We start from the raw sequence: 22,736 nt of genomic DNA on the forward strand, positions 1-22,736 counted from the left end.
GACCAAAGGCGTGGTTAGATTGAAAATACGGTTATTTGGTGCTGTATAGATAGCTACATTCGTATGTAGTCAGAATTGTGTTTGTGTATGCAGACGACATGTCGTTTTGCTGAAGTTGACAAAGCTGTTTTATTGTGCAACATGCGGCCAAACTATGTCGCAATTCACCAGAACTTCTGTCCCCTTTCCTCTCCGCACAGTGATTCCACTTCATATAAAAGTCGGAAAAAATTGAAAAATTTGTTCAAATATTTTCAAACTATGATTTCTAGGCTAATTTTGGGTCGCTGATTTCAAGTTCGAGGTCTAAACAGCCCTAATCATGATATATAAGAAGGGGTGCGGGATCTCAGTATGGTTAATTCATGAAAAAGAAGAGCTCGTGAATTTTTGATGGTGATATTGAGAGTGTTAGTATATTCAGTCAATTTCTATATTAAAATGAAACATTTAAAAAATATTTCTAGAGAAAATTTTCAATAGGACGTAAGTAACAATGAGAGATTCTCTTTGAGGTCTTTCTCTTCTGTTCATTACTCGGCCATTTCAACATTTACTACTCTACTCTTTGCATAATATTGTAGTAAAAACCGCCGGCTTTCGATATGTACTGGAAAATTAGTACAAAGTGTTGTAATGACGTCGTAATAAACGAAAGAGAAAGTAAACAAAGTGAGGCTCTCAATGTTACTTACGTCCTATTGAAAATTTTCTCTAGGTTTTCCTGAATTTTTATTGCAAAATAATAAAGAGTGAGCGAGTGACAATGAAATTCCAGTGACATTTCAAAAATAAGATTGTGGAAGACCACCCAATGTCCCATTTCGAGATATGCTGGCAAATCGCGATCATCCCTATATGTCCCTTATTTATACTTTCATAAAAACTATAAATATCCCAATTTAGCACCTCTCTTTTATTTCTTGTTTTTAGAAATTTCCTCTTACTTTGTGGAACCGATCAGCTTCAGAGTGCCACTATGTAACCGCCGTCGCCCTTACCACTACGCCTGCATAGAGGAAAACTGAAGCGAGAGCGACTCGAGATTCGATGACTTTTGAGGATTCCCCGCGGGTCCGAAGAATACCATCCGCCAATCCGGTACTAGACGGCTTACTAGACTGAGGCGCTAATTTGTTTCGCTGATCTCCCATTTGCGCGAAAATTGCAAGTTTTACTCTTCTTTCCCTGTCACCTGCCTTCTCTCCCTGCCCTTGATACAACTGCTATATTCAATACAATTATGTCATCACAGTAGTATAAAATGAAATATTCAAGTGCACTGCGACAAACAGCTTCATGTTTTTATGGTAAATTGCATAGAACACGGTCGCCTATAACATGCAATGCATATGGTTTGCTTTTCAAAAATCAAATTACAGTTTTGGATGTGTTTATTAATGTCGATATTTGCATTATAAATTAGACAAATAAATTTATTTTTAATAATCGTTTTGCACGTCATCTTCAAGGTTTCTTCTTCCGCTAGAAGAGCTTTGGCGTCTTCTAAAAATCGTTTTATACTTTTTTTAGCCATCACCGAGCCTCAGTCACGACAGAATCCACTTTGTGAACAGGTGACGTTAATCAAGCTCCATTATAAATGTCACGAAAGACATTAATAAACCTTCTGGTGGGATTTTCATCATTTTTCCAAGCTTACCAGTATCCACTGATTACTTAAATTTCACGTGACACACTTCTCGAACGCACTATATGCTACGTTTCGTACTTTGATCTTGATTGTGGTCAAAATTCTCTTTTCCTTTTTTTGGACATCGATGAATATGTTTCATGCAATTTACCATGAAAAAATGAAGCTGCTTATTGCAGTGCGCTTGAATATTTCATTTTAAACCACTGTGATGGGGTATTGTATTGAACATAACACTCGGGGAGAATCGCGTCGACTAACAATCGGGCCATTTTATGAAAGTAAAAAGCTAATAATTTCAGTATGTTGTGATGTTGTTTGCTCCTTAACGAATTAAGGTGGAAGTTACCCCAAAAATATCGTAAAATTTCAAATATCTTTTTAAATTCAACACATAGGAAGTAACTATGTTCAGAAAAAATATGTGTTTCGATACCGCAAACAACTTTGTGGAAGATTCCAAGAAGATACGAGAATGTCTAAAAAAGTTATCATGAAAAAACTAATTTTAAGGGGTCTTCCATATAATATGTTCCATAACTCATAAACTGTTGAAGCGAGATATATAGTGTCTTCAGCAATTTCTTTTGTAGTAACATTTTATACAACTTTGTTGAAGACACAAAGTCTCTATCTCAATTAGTTCGGAAAATAAATTTCGTATATCACTTATAGGTAAATTAATCTCTGAACGGTATACTCCTGTGGATGCGCAATCATAAGAACAACAACTTCTCCGAACAAACTATACCTGCATTTTTCCAAGAACAGCTGATTACTGGATTATTGGCGCACTAACGAACCAATGGTAATCGGCTGTGAAAATAAGCGCTCTGGTTTGATAGACGGATAAATGGGAGAAACGACAATCTAGTCAAAGAAATGCTAAGTTTGAAGAACCATTCTATTTGGTCCCACACCGGACGAAACGACGATTTTTATGTGGCGAATTGTGATTACATCACAAACTACTGCTTCTGATGGAATAAGCAGTAGTTTGATGTGTGTCCTAGATAGTACTTTGATACAGGATGATCCAAAGTACCTTCACTAGGCATCGACGACTGGCGTCCCAGAAGATGTAAAAAACCGAAAGATCAAAGTCCATATGTATACATTAGTGTGGGACACGGTTATATGAAAAAAATAAAATTTTGCTCCGAGTTGGTTCCATTTGGGTCCAAGAATAACTGTGCAAATTCTAAGCTCGATCATTGAAACTATATTTTGGCGCCCACGGTTTAAACTTTACATGGGATTTCGTATGAGAGAATCGTTTTACAAAATAACTCCTCCAAGAGTCGCCCTTTGCCTCCTAAAAATAAACCAATGTAAAATACTGGTATCAGTTGCGATGATTTAAAATTAAAAACTTAACACGGCACAGGAAGTCACATACTAATGAACAACATCCCTATTTGGTTTGTGGCAAGATTTTTTTAAAGAAATGTCTCAGCCATTTGCAAAAACACGCTGTATGTCATATTTTCAGCTATATTATAATATATATTATTTTCATTATTAGCACTTTTCGTCACGCAAATATCTTCAAGCATATGTAACATTCATAACATTTGAAAGTGACAGAAAATGGAAAACAAGTGCTACAGTGTATCCAGTTTTAGCAATATTTCATCAAAGTACACCGTCACTTTGACGCTGTACCTTGCTGGGGTACCGGGTTGTGTAAAACGTGTCCTCGAAAAATCGTCGGCTGCGAAATTTGATTTTGAATTATTTATTGTACAAGACGTACTATGTAATAACCTCATTTAACCCATTCTTGCCCATGTTGTTTGTGGACAACAACGTTTTTAAACAGCTATAACTTTTGATTAAGAAAAAAATTGCTCACAAAAACAAGTAAGGATAATAAATGTGACTATTTCCTTTCATTTGAGTAATAATAGTTTCAAACACCAGCTCTAGAACTGAAGTTATTGCAATTAGTCTGATTGGATTCCGATGGAGCAGTGCTGCCAGGAACAGTTTACGTTGACGACGGAAAATTAATTTTTCATATGTCTTCGTTATGATGCAACATTATTGAAAATTGATAAAACTTATCAATTTAGACTGTCTTTGGTTACATTTTCCACGTAATTGGACTATTACAAATATTCTAGGAGAATTGTATTGAGCATTGGAAGGTAAAAATTGAGCAGCTTCTAGCACTGCGAGGGAAGCACCTATCTTTATGAAAAAATGCTTTTCGTGTTTCTTGACCCCACCGTTTTCTAGGAAAAATAGTTTTGAAACCCTACATGCACGAGAAAAAAGTTGGGCATGAAAGGGTTAATTAAAATCAGTTTTGGTGGTCGAATCTGCTTTAGAATGGTTTTGAGTTTAGAATGAATTTATATAAAAACTATTTTAAAATCAACAAATAAAAAATTGTCGTGTGGGGGGATGCGATCCAGGAGCCTCCTCTTGGATGAGCCACTGTTCTGAAGAGAGGATGCATAACGAATTAATCCACAGCATCATATTAGCATTGTATCGGGTTTATATTTGCTCTATAATAGCACTAAATGCATATGTAATACGTAAATGGCTTAAAGATATTTATAGCATGTATGCGATATAAAAAATGTATATAAGTATATAGTATTAGCGATAATTGTAAATGGTTTGTATGTATGCATTTACGATGCTAACATAGAGCTTAATTGAAATACAAATGTAATAAATGGCCAATATAGTTAAATGGCTTAATTCTTATGGTTATGGTTGAGTTTCTTTGTTGGCAACTGGAAAATTAGGTATTCATCACACTTTTTGAATAGTTCGCTGAACATAGCATTCAAATGATCGAAACAAATTGTATGGACATTTTCACACGATAAATCTGCATTCCATAACAACGGACTATTTTATGATGCTAAATGCCAAACTTCGTTGTCAAATAAACGAACATTACTACTGTAGACCACTGAATTAGCGCATTTTTTGAACCGGTCAATGCTGACAAAATTTGGAAATAAGTTTTTGTTCAATTAACTAGTGTTTGGACTACGGGATTTATAGTAGTACGAAGATACATTGTTTTTACACTCTTGAATCTGACTTAGTAGCCGATGTGATGCTACTCGACACAGTCGATTTCTAACTGTGGAAAGTCACTTTCTACTAGTAAATATTCCGCTTAGCTAACAGACGATCGAATTTTGCAACCCTTGAATTGAGGAGATGTTCTGTCTCTTTTTGTAACTTTTCGAACAATTATAGCGAAAAAACGATTATCAAAAAATACAGCACAAGCGATGCCGTGGCGCAGCAACAGCCGGCACATTGAAACGTTCAATGGTCCATTAGGGTTCTGGACTGTGGTTCTGAGCGCATCGGTCATTTCGTTTCAGCCAACGGTTTTTTGTACCTATTTTCGAACAATATCGGCTTATGTCTTGACGATAGAATTGCATATGCAACACCTATTTTCGATATATTAAAGGGTATCCCACATCAAATTGGATCACGAAAAAAACGCCGTAGAGAATTACCTAGTGGACAGATCCTTGCAGACAATGAAATATAATCCATTAGTAAGCGTTTGGCATATTTATTTCATTCAACTACAATACCATAATTGTACGCTCGCACCTTACGTTTAACTCCACTCATTAGGTTCTGTACAACATCTGGCTGCAGCTTCTTTTGTACCGAAAACCCACTTTTTCTTCAAGTCTTCCAAGGATTTGATCTCCTTGAAATACTCCTGTAGTGCCTGCTTCATTGGCAAACTTTGAACATTTCCACTCCCTTACTTCCTCCGGAACATCAAACTTGTGCTGGGCGATGAAGAAAGCTTCGAAAGCTACCGCCTTGACGTAAGTCTCATCATCCATGATGAGACAATGAAGCTTCGTCAACATCTGTGTGTATAGCTTTCGGGCCCGTGACTTTCTCACCGTATTTTGCCGCTCGTCACGATTTGGAGCCTTCTGCACTTTGTACGTAGTCAGCCCCTTCCGGTCCATGGCTCTCTGAACGAAAGATACAGATTTAACTTTTTGGCCGGTCCCCTGACTGAAGCATTGGGATTCCGCTTAAACTACACGCTTGTGATCCTGATCACTAATAGAACATCCATTCTGACTGCATTGCTCCTTCCGTTCGAAGCTCAGAGTTTGATAGTAAAGTTTTCGCACGACTCACCGTTGACTGCACGATGCCGAGTTGTTTTCCGATGTCCCGCTGAGAGAGCTGAGCATTTCCCAGGTGCTTACGCAAAATCAATTCGCGATGTTGCTTTTCGGGTGATACCAATTTTTCCAATTTTCGAAAAACTGACGGTGATAAAAATATATTGTAAACAATACACTCTAAACTACTTCTACCCAAATTTCTCCAGAGAAAATACCCAATGGGTTATTTCCAAAACCTTTCTTTCCGTGATGCTGTTTCATGTGGGACACCCTTTAATAACAGTAGTTTACAAATTTTGGAGTGATTGCATGAAGCTTAGAAAAAATATGTTTTCTTAGTCAGTTTTGGGTCGCTGAGCACGAAAATCATATTTATTTTCTTTTTCAAAGAACCGTTTGTGTGATTTTTTGAAAAACGTGTTTTTGAGCACTTTTTGCAGTTATTGGTCAATATCTCAGGAACAAATGTTCCGATTAACACAAACGACCATTCGAAAGGTAGCTATGTGCCCATTCCAAAAATGTATAACTTGTTCGGACAAAATATCAACAATTTAGGGTTAAGAGCAACCAAAGTCAAAAAAGTAATGCTTGGTAAAATTACTCATTTTTAGTTGATTTTTCGTAAATTTACACTAGTTTACAAGAAAAATGAAGTTACAAGAGGGAGTGTTTTCTAGATTAATTTTGGGTCGCTTAACACTAAAATAATATTCTATTTAACTTTCAAAGAAGTTCAAGTTTAAAAAAAACAAAACGTTTTTCTTTTGCTTCCTCTGTTTTGTTTTTGTTCTATTTTTTTATCACAGAAAAAATAATTTTTCATATTTGCAGAATCTAATGTGACAGATTTTAACAATTTTGATGTAATCGCGATAAGCTAAGAAGAAAGGTTTTTTCTAAGTTAATTTTTGGTCGCTGAATACAAAAACCATTTTTTTTAAAGAAGCTTTTACAATATTTCTTTGAAAAAGGTGTTTTTGGGCACTATTTTAGTTATTTGTCAATACTGTTGCAATAAATAGTGATCCGGCCCATTACGCAGATCAGATTACCCAAGTAACCATAAGCATTAAGCCATTGCACTATATTGGCTATACATTTGCACTAATGTTGCATTGAAACTCCATTACAGCATTAACAACGCAATAAAGCTCTTTATTAGCATCAATAATTATATGCGTATATAAAGCTGATATAACGCGTACATGCTTCAAGGATCTTTAAAGCATGTAAGCTTTACAAGTGCATTTAATGCCATTATAGAGCATATAAAAAGCTGATATAATGCTATAGTAATGCTGTGAGTTTATTTGTTATGCAACTCTTCTTGAAGATTATATTCGGCAAGGTACCTCAGTTCGAGACTTACAAAAGGTAATTTTCGTAAACATTCATATCATGTGAGAACGAAAACCCATTAAGGATATTCATTACAATGCATTGGAACAGAGTCAATTATGGTTTTGAACAGAATATTTTATTTTAAAAATTTTCCTTTTTGCTCATCATACCGAAAGGAAACATAAGAAATGGTTTTAAAACCATGGCGGACAATGACAACGAACTGAAGCTTTTTAATAGCATTAGTAGTGCCAATATAAGGCTTTCAAATTTGACATTTGTACGCTTTTGTTATATAATAGCATTAGTACTGCAGAAACGAGCTGTCAATCTCCGCACAGTAATAGCACTATATTTCGCCTTTTCTGGCATAATATCGGCATTAAATAAGTATTTAGGGCTTCACGGCTTTTTAGGACAGCTTTATATGTGGATCTAAAGCAGATATTAGGCTACGTTATAATGCTTATTGGTTACTTGGGTAGCTTTTCTAGGCAATACTCCCACGGTCGGCTGTGTGGAGTTGAAATTGCTTTTGTTTAGAGAAGTTTAGAGTTTTAAAAAGAACCAAAAACTAAACAAAATCTTCTCTTTTTCGAGTGATCGTGCACTCGAAGACTATCTAAACAACTACCTAATAAAAAATGCTTTACAGGTCGCATCGCTTGCTTGGAGCGAATCCTAGACCTGATACCCTTCCAAACTACCAACTCCACGACACCTATGGAAGAGTCTTATGAGTCGTCGTCCTTCCGTTAAGTAGGTGGAGCATCAACACTTCCTGTCTACCTTATCCTGTATCCTTCCCCGTGAAGATGGGGGCGGCCGGCAATGATGGCTATCATGCTGTTGAGGTTTTAATATGGGTCGGATTGGTATGAATTCCTACTTACCATTTCCTAAGCAACTCTTATTAGATAATCAGCAGTCAAACATGATAAAGTCAGTGTGCAATCCGCCAAAATCATCGTCACAACGCAACGATACTATTTTAGTTATTTGTCTATATCTCGTTCAAATAGGATTCGAAAGATATTGATGTGCCCTTTCCGAAAATGTATAATATGCGTAGATCAAATGGTCGGTGTTAAGTCAGACCGGACTAAGTCGCAAAACATAAAAAATGAGATAATGATAGCACTGGATAAAGAATTTCGTCAGCTACATTCGACTTTTGCCAGATTTGATATATTTAACAATAAACAAGAATTATAATAAAAATAAATTTCCAATCATAATGTAAAGGATGCGGCGATTCAAACTTTAAACTCGTTTTTCTCGAAATCAATATTTTGTCACTTAGTCCTGTCTGACTTAACACCGACCAAATGTACATTTATTATGATTACAATCGCCCAAATTAAAAAACTCTAATCTTCGACTTTTTTTAAAATAAAATGCATATTTCTAGCAATTTTTTTATAATAAATCAAGGGCAGAAGAAAATTCTTTTAAAATCTAATGAGATAAATAATCTTTTTGCATAAATTTTAAGCCAATGGTCACAAAAATCGGATGAAAAATGTAAATGGTATGAAGCGCTGAGTAAAAATTGTAACTTATTATTCTTCGCACAATCATACTGTCGCCTGAAATACTTGGTAGTTTTTGTTTGTGTTGGGTACTGTCTTCTCGAGCTTGCATCCATCCATCCTGCGGCATTGGAATGGTTTTGGATATTGCATTGTATAACTAAGTGCTCTTTTTAAAATGTGGAAATATTCGTTTGAAAAGTTTTGTTTTGTCTGTGGTGAGTACATATTTAACGAATTAAAGGAATTTTCGCTTTCTGCTTCAACAGGCTTCGCAGCAGATTCTCAGTTCACAGAACATTACGTGACTTGTACTACGATCTCACTGAGACTCCTTCCCAATAGGGACTCAAATATGTGACGACTGGCTTATGAGACCAGTGCTACACCCTCTAAACCGCCGCATCAGGGCAGGGTCTGCTAAAATCATAAAATTTCCATTTCGCTCAATGTGCCATAGCATCAACATTTTTCATCCGATGTTAGTGATATTAGGCTTAAAATTAACGTAAACGTATTTTCTGTTATCTTAGATTCTAAAAGGTCCGAAGAAAAAATTGTTATTCTGTAAAAAAAATCAATTAAAAATGAGTAACTTTTAAAGATGGTCAAAAATGCACTTCTTTAAACTTTGGTCGCTTGCAGCACTAAAAATTTTACATATGATCGACACACATTATATGTTTTTGGAAGAAGCATCTCGGCACTTTCAACCTGCATATTGACTAAGTTAATTGGATGATTTTGACACGAAATATTGACTAAAAACTACAAAAAGTGCTCAAAACCGATTTTTTTAGAAAAGCACAAAATCGCTTCTTTGAACAAAAAAATGAATATTGTTTTCGTGTTCAGCGACCTAAAATTAGTCTAAAAATACTTTTTCTTAAAGCTTCATTTTTCTTGTAAACTAGTATAATCAAGTGTCGGTTTTTGGCAAGTTAGGTATACTACCCATGATCGCATAGTTGTCTCGTCTGTCTCGATCCTACCAGAGGGGCTGGGAAAATTTTTTGTCTTTATTTAGGACTTAATTGTGAGAAAGAATGAATTAGAGTATTTCACACTAAGAGCGGTATACTGAGAAGACAATATTTGAGCCTTGATTAGACCCAGGATTATTGGCCGATATTGAGAATTCATGCTCATATTGTTTATATACAACAACATTTTTAAACAACTATTACTTTTGATTTAGACAAAATTTGCTCACAAAAACAAATAAGGCTAATAATTGTGACTATTACCTTTCACGCGAGCTCTAACAGTTACAAATATCAGCACTGGAACTGAAGTTATTTCAATTAGTCTTATTTAATTTCGATGGGACAGTGCTGCCAGGGACAGTTTATGAAAGAAAGGTTTTTCTTAACCACACCGTTGTTGAGGAAAAATAACTTTGAAGCCCTATATGAGCCAGAAAAAAGTAGGGTATGAAAGTGTTATTTTTTCCGTTCATTCACCCAAAACGTACCCGGTAAGATTCGCTTACATTAATGCAATAAATACGAGCGAAAATTGCAAGCGTTCTGGTAATGTGCGAAAATTGCAAGAAGCTTCCTTGCATGCAATGCAAGAAACAGAAAAACCGAATTTTGCCTATGTATTAGCGATGTATGTGTATTGGTGACCAATATGCGTTAGAAAAAAAGACTGTTGGCATTGAAAAATGAATCCTGCACAAACAGATCGCTAATCAATGCTTTATCCACCCAACCATACTACCAGATAGTAATAAGTGGATAAAAGCCATATATAAACACTTAGATGATTTCACGATTAATGAAAAAAGTAAAACAAGCAGCCAGATTTGAACTCAGGCCTTTCCGCATCATAGCGCTAACTATAAGCACTGATCTGTCCTTACACATAAGAACAGGACGTTTAAACTCTTACACAATTTGATGCCGTCTCGTGTGTAATGAATAAACCACAAAACTGCGTTTGATGATGTTGGTGAGGAATGAATAAAAAGTAGACGGAAAATAAAAACTCGCCGTGCGTTGCTATACCAACCAGCATAGGCATGTGAATGTGGTGGTAATCCTTTGACAGTGTGTTGAAGAAACGTATGTACGTATAGCGAGAGATGAAGTGATTTTATATGCTTGCAACAATTGCAAGCGGCTTTAACTGCAAAATTGCAAGCGATGCTAACATTATTTGCAAGTGATTGTCGCTTGCAATAATTGCAAGAGATTTTTGTTTTGGGTGTTCCGATAGTCACGGAATCAATTCCTTCACTAATAACAATGACAATTCTACGGCTGACATAAGAGCATCTTTTTCATTGCCGAAAATATGCAATGTTTATAGAAAGGTAACAATACTGAAAAAATGAAATAGGTTTACCCCGGTTATCATACCAATACCCACTTATCTTTGTTCGGGATAATAAGATTAGGAGCGCTCCTTTTTGGAATCATTAATAAATTACGCAATGCGAAAATTACCCAAAATAGACTCCCCCTCGCGAATTTCTTTATCCCCTCTTACATACATATAAGTTTAAAAAAAATCTGGAATGAAAATATATTACGTTGCGTTCTCCGCTTCTCTGATTAGTAATTCATGAATGGCTCCTAGAGCATACACCTAGTAGAATTCTATTGCTATCCAAAGTATGGGGTTCCCTAAATCCCGGGGCACCTGGCCCTATCCCAGTAGCGATAGAAGGTTGGTCCATCATTATAATCATACACATTAACAAGTTTTTCAAATATTCACAATGTCAGTTTCATTCGGAATACATAATCTTACAGTTTGTCTTGTACGCTGTCGCTTTAATAGCTTTTGTAACAGTAGCATTAGTTTAATGTAAACAATAGTGTAGGGTAAACATGGTCTAAGCAAAAATAGCTATATTTCACCATTCTACACTATGATCTCCGCTCCAACTACTCTAATTTATTGTTATATTAGTTAGAAATTAGTACCCGTTTCATTTGTTATTAAAAACATCCTGATACAAGTATTATTAAACATTTCTCAAAGATGCCTAAATTGTAGTTTTTTTCCACCCAGAGCAAAATGCCCCCGGTTACAGTGTAATATACCCCACAACAAGAGGATAGTATGCCCCACAGCAATCGGTGAGCATGACCCACAACAATTGGTGGGGCATTTTAGCCGGTGATGAGCTGTTGTGTATGCATAAATAATTCTACACGCACACATAGTTTTAAGCCAAGCTAAAAAATAAGATACTAACTATAATATTATAATAAGCTACTTGAAATAGTTCTATCAAATTCAACTGTTTCTAATTGGTTGTAACGCTATTGGAAATAGTGGGAGCTTACATCAAAACAGCTCTTTTGAAACTTTTGTGTATATTGTTGCTTTGCAACATATTAAAAATACCAAACTAACTTAGTACTTTGATTTCATGAAACGATACTGTTATCAGTCATTTTTACTTTTTAGATAATGGGAATTGAAGAGGGGTATTTTGCCCCGGTGGGGTGTATTATACCCTTTTACCCTATTACAAACCCCTTTCAATAGAACATTTTTTCCTAAATTTGTTCATTATTCTACTGGTATTGAGTTCTTTTCTAGTCTTTTGTCCATTATTTTTGACCTTCTTGTAGCGCCCTTTATCTTCCGTGCTAGAAGTACGTCATATTTAACCTTTTGTATCCAATCGTATCAAAATCACCGTGCGAAAGGAGTCTCAAAGTTACGGAGCAATATTTCGTCAGCAATAGCCCGGCAAGGGAATAAATATAAATTGCTATGAAAAAGGCAGCGATTATCGATTTTCACTTCTCTTCATCGTCATGACAAGGACGGCGTGCGGCTTAGCTTTGTGATATTCAGCGTTTCTCCTCACGCGCCCGTTAAGGATAATAAATGGTTCGCGTGTCTACTTTTTTTTCGTCATAGGTTCTCATCAATCAATCAAGCTCCTTTTTTAGCCCGCTGAACAGAGGTCGGCAATCAGCAGCCAGCTCGACGAGTAGGCAAAGGAAATTTTGCAGACTAGAACTGCTAGACCAGCACGATTTTTTTTTCTACAAAGCGAAACGGATAAGGGTTAAATTACTGCACTCAGCTCTATCAGAAATAGCGACGAGAAAAGAATGTCGATTGGCGTTGGGGCACTAGCTGGCTATAGTTAGTTTAGCACCTGTTTTTCTCTACCATAGTACCATGCATGATCGTATCCAAGGAAAGCTGGTTCTGGTGTCGTGCTCGTGTAGTAAACGGAAGAAAACGACCGCACGAGAGGGTGTGTTTCTTTTCCTGCCGTAGTTGAGTATTGGAAGGGTTGCGGGTGCATGGTAAAATTTGCATATGCGGTGTCGCGTTATAAAACTGCCGAATAAAATCACGTGTCGTAAAATAACCTGTGCTCATTATGCAACTTGAATGGGCTCGAGAACTTTTGAAAGGAGCAGAATTATGACTCATAACTGAAGGGCATAATACAATGGCATAGCTCCTGTCGGGAGTGAAATATGTGACTGGAGGATAAGGGCACTGCAGTGATGCGGAACTAATGAGCGATTGTAGTCGTGAATTTTTATCGTTTTATCTTGAGTTCGATTGTCCTGAGGAACAATGGAAATCAACTTGAGCGAGGGGAAAGGTATATTTGTGCACCCCCGAAACAAAACTTCGATGTTTTGTATAGCGCATTTTCACCATATTGATTCTTCCTCTCTACCCATGTTAAGCCGTTTTGATTAGGGCAGCGTCTGCCATCTTTCTAAGGCAGCGTTTGTCATCTTTTTGACTCAAATGGTTGGGTGAAAATATCGTTTCGCGAATATCTTTTTATGTAAGTGTGGGCCATCGTTTTTTTTTCGAGAGCTTTCCGCTCACGTCATACTGTGCGAGAATAGCTCAATGTTCAAAAAGGCTTGCTTTTGGGCACGAGATTGTGAGCAGAGCTTAAAAAAATTGACAGCCCTGCGTGAACTTGAAAGATAAATTCAATTCATGCCTGCCGCGATGAGCGAAATGTTTGGCTCGTTCTCCCGCCACAGCGCATTCAGTTTCGCTTTCAGAGGCAAACTGAATTTTGTTTCTATGCTACCTCTGAGAGGAATTTTTTTTAACATTTTAACGACAATTAATTTTTTATCAAAATCAGCTATTTTCATGACTGTTTTTATAGTCAACAATCAATGTACTATAGTCCCAAAGTTGTATTTAGAAAGGGTAGTCCTTGTGATCCTTGCAATTTTGACGAATATACTATATAGCTATCATTAAGGGTTCATGTAACATGATTTTTGTTTTATTTAAGGTAGGGTGCCTCTTTAAAAATCGCTTTTCTTATATTATATTACACGGTGCTAAATTATAAAAAAATTAAATGTACTTTCAAAGTGATCCGATAAAGGTTGTAGATCTTGTGAAATTCAACACAAAACCACTTTTGATCAATTTCATATGCCCTCTAAATCTTCATTTTTAACCAAAAAACCATTTTCAGGATTTTCAACACGAAAAAAATTTCTACGTGGTTATAGATCAACCGATTTTAAATTCTCTAAGTGTTTTGGAAAGAAGAAGAAACGATCTTTCCAACGGTATGCTATGTTATGTTCTTTTGTTAAAAGTACTATGCGGTTTTGGGACCACAACATGAAAGTAACCATTATTTTGCGATGTTTTAATTATAAATCCGCTACATTTTTATTTGTAAGCATCTTTGTTAAAATAGTAAACTAGGTAGAACAGTTAATTCTACATCCAAAACCTATTTATGATTAAAATCGGTTAAAAAATGGCAGATTTATTAATTTTTTTTTTTAAATTAGAAGCTTGCTCGCATGAACTTATAAGGGGAAAGTCTCATATAAAATTTAAAAAAAATAGATTTCTTTTGCTCAATCATCTATGCATTCAAAAGTATGTGTGTGAAATTTGAGCTTGAAATTGGAAAAAATAACGGATGACATAATTATAGCATCTTTTAGTGCGAGACAATACCTCATTAACCCCTTTGCGAGCATGTTTCTAATTTGGAAAAAAAATTAATAACTCCGTCATTTTCAACCGATTTTGATGAGAATGCAAATTTGAATGCTCTCTCTAAAATTTTATTAAAACAAAGACGCTACTTTAGAAGAATGTTGAGTAATTTTCATAATTTTCATGAAAAAAGGAATATTATGGTTATTTTTATTTTGTTGATATAACATCGCAAAGTATTTTTAACAAAAAAAACATAAAATAGCATACCATTGGAAAGGAAATTTCTTCTTCTTTCTAGAACACTCTAAAAATTGGAAATTGGTTGAAAAATGATCGCGGAGAAAAATATTTAATGCCGAAAGTCGCGAAAAATGTGTTTTTTGCCATAAATCAAGATTTTGAGGGTATACAATATTTTTCAAACATTGTCTTGTGTTGCATTTGGCGAGATCTACAACCTATACTAGGTCACTTGAAAAGTACAACATTGCTGTAGCACCGTGTTATTTTTATGTGTTAATTTCTCGTGAATACTTTGTTCTGGAGATTTTTAAAACTTTTGTAAAAGTATATTTTTGTCGAAGCAGCTAAGATCTCTTATATTTGAACAGTCAAAGGAGATTTTCAATAACCAACAGTGTTTTCCTCATGACTATATATCCCCAAAAATTGCAAGTGGATTTAAAAGCATTCGTGAAAAATCAACATATAAAAAGATAAATAAAAAAAAAGATTTTTCAAAAGCCACCCTATCTTAAAAATTAGAAAATCATAACATATGAATCATTAGAGATAACTTTGTGAAACATTGTGTAGCTTAATTTCACATATGTTAAACTTGCACACTTTGAACACCCTAACCACAAGGACCACCCTAATTTAACGAAAAGCGAAGATCGAAAATTTGCTGAAGACGCATTGGGTTCTCTCTCGAAGGGTCTAATTATTTTAATAAGCTCTTGCTTAGTTTTAAGAGCTTTTTCGCTTTCGTCAAATTTCTTCTTCATCAAACTGGGTTGTGAAGAAGTTAAGGAAAAAAATCGAGAAACTCTTCGAGGACATGACAAGCACGCCGAAGGGTGACCGGTATACCCGTTACGTGAAAAAAGCAAGGGATATGCCAGGAGAGGAGGATCCTAATATGAAATAAGGTTTTAGGGTAGTTTTAAAGCCACTCATAAAACTAGATTGCACTTGTAGCTATTGTAGCTATTGTATTGTCGTATTGTACATTTTCTAAGTACTATATGTGAACGAAATTAGAATATCATTGTTCTTTTACCCCGAATTGCATTTCTCAAACATTTTATTTGACATTAACAGAAAAGTTAATTCTCATTTGCTTTTGATTATTATTCAAAATTCTTTCATATATGTCATTTTCGACCATTAGTCCCTTTTACCTTGTTTCTTTAGATCTTTTGCTTCTTTCACCCTTTTGTCCTTACAACCTTTTGTGCTTTCAAACTTTTGTCCTTTTCCCCCTTTTTGCCTTTCGATTTTGAGGCCGTTTGACCTTTTTCTTACGACCTTTTGTTTCCTAAACCTTGCACGGCCGGCTGGCAATCTATCATCGACGTAAGGTTCTGCAGGTTCATCGCTAGTGAGAAAAATGAGCTGGAGAGATAGTGAGGGCTACACCCACAATGACCACCAGGCTATACATTACAGTATTGACCAACGGACGCTACTGCAATGTAGCGGATGAGATCTCTTGAAAAAAGCGGAAGACGAAAGACTTCGATAAGGAACCGTTTTCGTTGAGGTACATCGAATGGACAGCGGTGTTCAGAACATGGATACAGCCAGGCTGACAGAAATGTTAACGACGGCTTGTGATACAACAGTGCCTAGAAAACAGGAGCCAATGACCAAAGTGTGTCCAGCTTACCGAGACTCTTCGCTTGTCTTAAAGCCTTAGAGAAGACGCGTTCAACGATCCAGAATCGAAACAGATAAAGTGGCACGACGTGTAATGTACCGGGCAGCCAAAAACTCTCTTAAACAGAAGATAAACGTGAGCAAATCAAACTGCTACAAGGAGCTGTACCAACAAGCTGATGCCAATCCTTGGAGTAACGCTTATCGAGTCGTGATGGCAATGATCAAAGGATTATCGACATCGGCTGAAATGTGCCCGGATAAGCTGTAAGTAATAGTGGATGGTCTTTGCTCGAAGTACGACTCATGGCCGTCTTCACCAGATGCCGAGGCAAAAGCAGAAATCACTACAGATATACAGGTCCCCGATGTCGCGCTGCTGGTAGTGGTGTAGCGTTTAAAAGTAAAGAAAGCTCCCGGTAACGATGGGATTCCCAACATGGCATTGAAAAAAGCAATCCTGGAGTCCCCGGTCATATTTAGGACTGTGATGACGAGCTGTATTGGAGAAGGTTTTAAAGAAGATTATTTCCCTGTTAGATGGAAAATACAGAAGCTAGTGCTAGTCTAAACTAGGGTACCCGCCAGTAGATCTTGCATTATATAGACCCATATACCTACTGGTTTCATTCAGGAATTTCTTGGAAAGGGTTATCCTAAACATGCCACGAAATTCACCAGGTTCCGCTAAGGTAAATTGACAGTGGAAGTAATCCGGATAGAGAGATCGAAGAAAGTATTCCAGCAGAAGAGGAGTTCTTGGTGCTGCAGAAGACATCAAGAATACGTTAAACATCGCCAGTTGGGAGGTTATACCAGCGTCGCTACGCAAAATGTTAGTCCCCCAAAACTTTTTTTTTAATCTAAAGATTTATTTGAAACGGCTCAATGTGTTAGTACAACTGAGCCGTGGGTCTTTTAATTTTTTTTTTACAATAAGTAAAAATAAAAAAAATGCTAACAATATCGGTCTGCCAGATCTTGTTGACGCAGTTTGCTGCTGCGTGTTGAGATCCTTTTTTTCGGCGGTGAAGCGGTCGTTGGGGGTCGTTCAGTCTGACTTATCTCGCGTTATCGTTCCCGTCCATGTCATCATCGGTACTGCTTTCTTGCTGTTCACGATCAGAGGTTCTTATTTGTTTCTTGTTCTTACGGGTCGCTGTTGTATATCTGTCTTCATCGGTATTTGCTTCTTTATTGGTGATGCTAGTTGTTGGTTTGGGAGCGGTTGTCGTGGTCGTTGTACCTGCATTATTGGTTAATTGGATCGTTGTTTTTGATTTATCTGAAGGTGTCGGTGGCTGCTTGTTAGAGTTGGCTGTAGTAGATGAGTTTTGACTTTTGGCGCATGTTTTTCCGTAGTGGGCTGTATGGTAGCAGAATTGGCATGTTAGGGTCTGCCCGGGATATGTGATTAGCGTTGTTTGCTTCTAGGTCACGCCATTCTTAGGTGATTTGCATTCGATAGTCATGTAAGAAGGTATTGGTTTAGTCACTCGCATTCTCACAATATGAACGCCGTTGGGAATGCCGGTGAAAAAATTTCTCCAGGTGTCATTTGTAATAGATTCTACTTCTCCATATTGTGACATGATTCGTTTAATGTAATCTTCCTTAGTGCGCGGGGCCAAATCATGAATACGCTCGTCCACCATGTCGTTTTCCATATGCACAGGGATCTTAATTCTGGTGTTATTAAATTCGACCTCGTGTTTTAAATTGTTCTTTGCAATGAAGTTTTCGACCTGTGCTAAGCTTCTAAACGTGATTAAAACACAATTTTTACGTGATGTAGCTGAATGTACGTAACTTCAGCGAGATTAAGCTCCATTTTCACTTTTACTAATTGTTCCACTTCTTGAACTGTGGGTCTAACACGAGTTTTATTAAAGTTGATCGAAATCGTGTTATCCCGTAGCACGGGCACTTTTGTTTCATTTGGCAATTTGTATGTGCACTGATATAGAACAATAGCTAGCTTGATTCACTGGTGCCTATAGCCTGCTATAGCGTAGCGATTTTTTTTTGCTTCTGTTTTGTGTCAGAAGATAGACTGTCCTCCAATACTTGTCCAACATTCTTAAAAGCTACAAAACAAATTCGAGGCGGAAGTTGATGGTGAGCACGACGGGAGTGCCATTTATACTTGGCCCAGCGCTTTGGAACATCATGTATAATGGTGTTCTAATACTAATAATAATACTATTCGCGAATGACGTCGCACTAACGATAACAGACAAGACGCTGGAAAAGAAGGAAATGCTGACAATGGAGACCACCAACACAATCGAAAACTTGTTGAATGGAGTAAAAGCTGTAACCGCCGAAGACTAGACCGAGGGGAGCGCGACAAAGTGGGGAGCGAAAAGGCTCACGGAAACGAGCATAGGTGTCAGGAGAAATTCCACCGCTGGAAAATTCATAGTCGATGTAGGGTAGAATTACCGCCGGGGACTTTCCGAGTATTTCTTGACAAAATTGGTAGATAAATGGATCACAATACGGACCGGTACCTGGAGAAATATCGCCGCCGAGAAGCTCTCAGTCGGAGTAGAGACAAAGTAGATAGAGCTGGAAGCGAAATGGCTCATTCATTTAGCCCCTCTCTCTTATTTCTCGTTTCCAGAAGCTCGCTGTCCTTTGTAGACCCGACCAGTGCCAGAGTGCCACTATGCGACCGCCATCGCTCTGCATAGAAGAAAGCTGAAGCGAGAGCGACTCGATGGTCTGATAACTTCCCCGCGGGTATGAAGAATTTCATCCGCCAACACGGTACTCAACGACCTACTGACAAGGCACTGTGTCGCTGATCTTCCGTTTGCCCGAAAGTTACAAGCAGGGATGCCAAAGGTACTGGTAAACTACATTTTTTTCGGTATATTTACATTTGCACAAGCCGTACAGCCCGCTACAGCGACGCATCACTACAGCTATTGCCAGAACGGTAGCCAAACCGAGTACATTTTCCCGTAGAGCAGTAGAATACATTTTTGTTTTGCTGTTGTACTCCGACTGCTCGGTGAGAGTGTGGCGTAGTAAAGTTTGTTCTCTCGCTTTGTACACTTTCCTCTGCGTAGTCAAAGGGAGAGGCCCGCACACGAAAGCATTGATGCCGGACGTGGCGTAAACGAACTGCATTTATTGTCATCGTTTGTGATTGAAAATATTGAATAAATTAAAAATATTATAAAGTGTAAAATAAGAAAAGAAAAGCTGTACCGCTCGCGTCTGGTCGCTGTACTGGGGGCAGTATTTCTTTGTCATGTTACTGCTTTGCTTACAGACTGCCGTACAGCGCTGGGCGTCCTGCAATAGCGAACGACAGCAGCGTCAAAAGAGAAATGAGAATGTAGGCAAAAAAATTACAGCCGCAGAAAAGGTAGGCATTTTGCATCCTTGGTTACAAGTTCTGCTCTTTTCTCCATATCATCATATACGCCTTCTCTCCCCTGTCCTTGATACAACTGCTGCTACACCGATGATGGAAATAAGCCCCCTTTGAATATCTTAACCAAGCATAAGTCTCCTTAAAAAAATTAAATTTGTGTTCTGTATATCTAGTTTTAATATAGCTGTTAATTTTAAACTTCATTAAAACTGTTGTCCCCCATCTTGTAAATAGAATTGTATCTCTAGTTTTGAGATATCTGTGAAATTTCTCATGAATATTTATTCCGCCTTTTATATACCAAACTATATATTAAGTTTTAAGATAACTGTAAAATATTTCGTAAAAAACTATTCCTCCCCTTTGAATATCAAACTGAATTCCTTATTTTACAATATTTCATAAAAAAAATCTTTTGCCCCCACTCTTGTATATAGAAATGTATTTCTAGTCTTAAGATAGCTGTAGAATTCTTCCTCTCAATATATAAAAAATATCTGAACATTGTAACCTCCTAGTTTTAAGTATTTAAAATGAAAAAAAAAAAACAAATAAATTTGGCACCGCCAAGCTAACGCATTTGTGCCTATCAAATAAACGAACTGAATACAAAAAAAGAAATGGTCTAACGGTACTCTCAGTCGGAGTATGGTGGGTGGATTCACAGCTGAGGACTACACGGGTAGATTGCGACAAAGCTGAGGGCTAAATGGCTTATAGAAACGGAAGCAAATTAGCTCATAGAATCAGGAACTAAATGGGTCAGTCAGACGAGAGCTACGTGGCTTGTGGAAATTCACCGCGTGGGCACATCAAAGTGGAATTCGCAGGTAAACGGCTCGAATACGCGAAGGATCTAAACGGCATAATGGATAAAATGCGCGGGAGTCGCTAAAACGACGAAAAGAATGGCCAGTTGTTTCACGCAAAACCCCGACGTCTCTGTCCGAGATATCGCAAGCAAGCTGAGGGATTCCATGAGTTGAGTTTCTTTTACGTCTTTAAAACGATAAACATTTGATTTTTGGCATTTTATGATGGAGTAACGGGAATAACGATTAAAAAGGGCATAATCTAATTAACTGTTTTTAATGGAACAAAGTTCCAAATATCTCGGAAACTATCGCATTTTGGAAGATTTTTGTTAAATGTAATTCGATTTAAAACGATACTTAGAATTATATTCTATAATAAAATTACAGTTTTGTATGTCAATTAGTATGAAATTTAAGAACATGTATAAAGTTATTGTTAGAAAAACTTTTTTACCGATAAGTTCTCCTTCATACAATCACATTCAAAATGTTTCTTTTCTCTTTAGGTTTTTGTTGACAAAATATATAAAATTAGAAAAAAATGGGCGTTTTTAGCAAATTAAATTTTTAACACAAATTTTTGTTTTTGCGAAAAACGACATAACATTTTTTTCAGTGTATATTTTTTTGTGTAAATAAATATTTATTCCCTGAAACTCGTTCTCAGAAAGTTTTGCTGTATAGAATAATCGAACAAAAAAATTTGTAAAATAATGCATGTAGAAATGTTTACGCCCTTTTAAAAAATGTCTCCTTAGTCAAAATAATCTTACTGATCGTGGAAAATTTTTAGTCTTCCATGCCGATGAAACGTGTATAGTTTCATGGGAATCTAAGATGGTGGGTCACGATTTCAAATATTTTCGGACGGATCTTCGTGGATTTCCTCATTTGAGAGATTTGCAGGAAGGTGGACACTTGAAGAGTGACATGAACCCTCCCAGCACGCCAGAGCTCTGCCCCAATAGTCGTCAGCAATTTGCAGTTCAAAGGAAACTGACGTTCTGCGGCGAGAAAAGGTACCAAAGAGACTGGGTCTTTTTACTATTCGCTTGAGAGTGCCACCAATAGCATCACAGGGTCGTTTTTCATGGGATGTTGCAAAAAGATGCCATTCTGCGCATAATTCATACTTTGATTGGAATCTACACAAGCTTGCGAAGTTTGTCTTATTTTTGTATTGTGCGGCTGCTCCATCAGACATAAAATGAATTTTAGAAAAAGTTGACAATAGTTTCATAAAATTAATCATTTTTGGGATGAACAACTTTCCAGTCTGCCAGTCCTCCAGTCTGCCAGTCTTCCAGTCTGTCAGTCTTCCAGTCGGCCAGTCTTCCAGTCTGCCAGTCTTCCAGTCTGGCAGTCTTCCAGTCTGCCAGTCTTCCAGTCTGCCAGTCTTCCAGTCTTCCAGTCTACCAGTCTTCCAGTCTACCTGTCTTCCAGGCTTTTTAGTCTTCCAGTCTTCAAGCCTTCCAGTCTTCTTTCAAGTTTGTTATGAATATACGCCAAATTCGTTACTGATACTTTTTGCATGTATCAGGCAACTAGCAGTTGGGAAATAAGATTTTGAGATGATTATGACTTTCATTGGTTTAGCTTTCGATAAAAATACACTGAAAAAGAAATTCTGTTTGGACAAGGAAAAGTTTTTTTCAATTTTTTTTTCTTGAAAGTACCCAACTTGAATTTTTGGACGGTAGGTAGTGAACCTATCTGGGAACAAAATATCATTCAAATCAAAAATGTTTTTTTTGAAAATAAATTTTAAATTTTTAAAATTGTTTTTTTTCAGTGTTGGAGTCGATGAAGTTTTTTTCAATATTTTTATTCCAAAATTTGAGTAATTTTCTGAAAATCACTGCTTCAACTTTTTGTGTAGGATTTGTCATTTTTAGACCATAACCATTTGAGAAAAAAATTGGTAAAAAATGACCCTTTTCAAAAGACAGTCTAGATAATTTTTGGAAAAACAAAGTATGCAAAGTGGGTTTTTGTGACAAAGTTCTCATGTACAGAAAGTTTCATTCAAATCTGAGAGGGTGCTGT

The 22,736-nt window shown here is 36.8% G+C and overlaps 2 protein-coding genes across 2 annotated transcripts in view; one reads left to right on the forward strand and one right to left on the reverse strand.

Moving 5' to 3' along the window:
• Positions 1 to 22,736, forward strand: part of LOC131684588 (gustatory receptor for bitter taste 66a) — a 213,782-nt gene that overhangs the window by 174,581 nt on the left and 16,465 nt on the right. The window lies entirely within an intron of this gene.
• The window catches only part of LOC131684585 (ankyrin-3-like), a 182,751-nt gene that overhangs the window by 40,401 nt on the left and 119,614 nt on the right, over positions 1 to 22,736 (reverse strand). The gene's annotated exons all lie outside the window — the stretch shown is intronic.

Source organism: Topomyia yanbarensis, chromosome 2 (genome assembly GCF_030247195.1).
Source record: "Topomyia yanbarensis strain Yona2022 chromosome 2, ASM3024719v1, whole genome shotgun sequence".
Taxonomy (NCBI): Eukaryota; Metazoa; Arthropoda; class Insecta; order Diptera; family Culicidae; genus Topomyia; species Topomyia yanbarensis.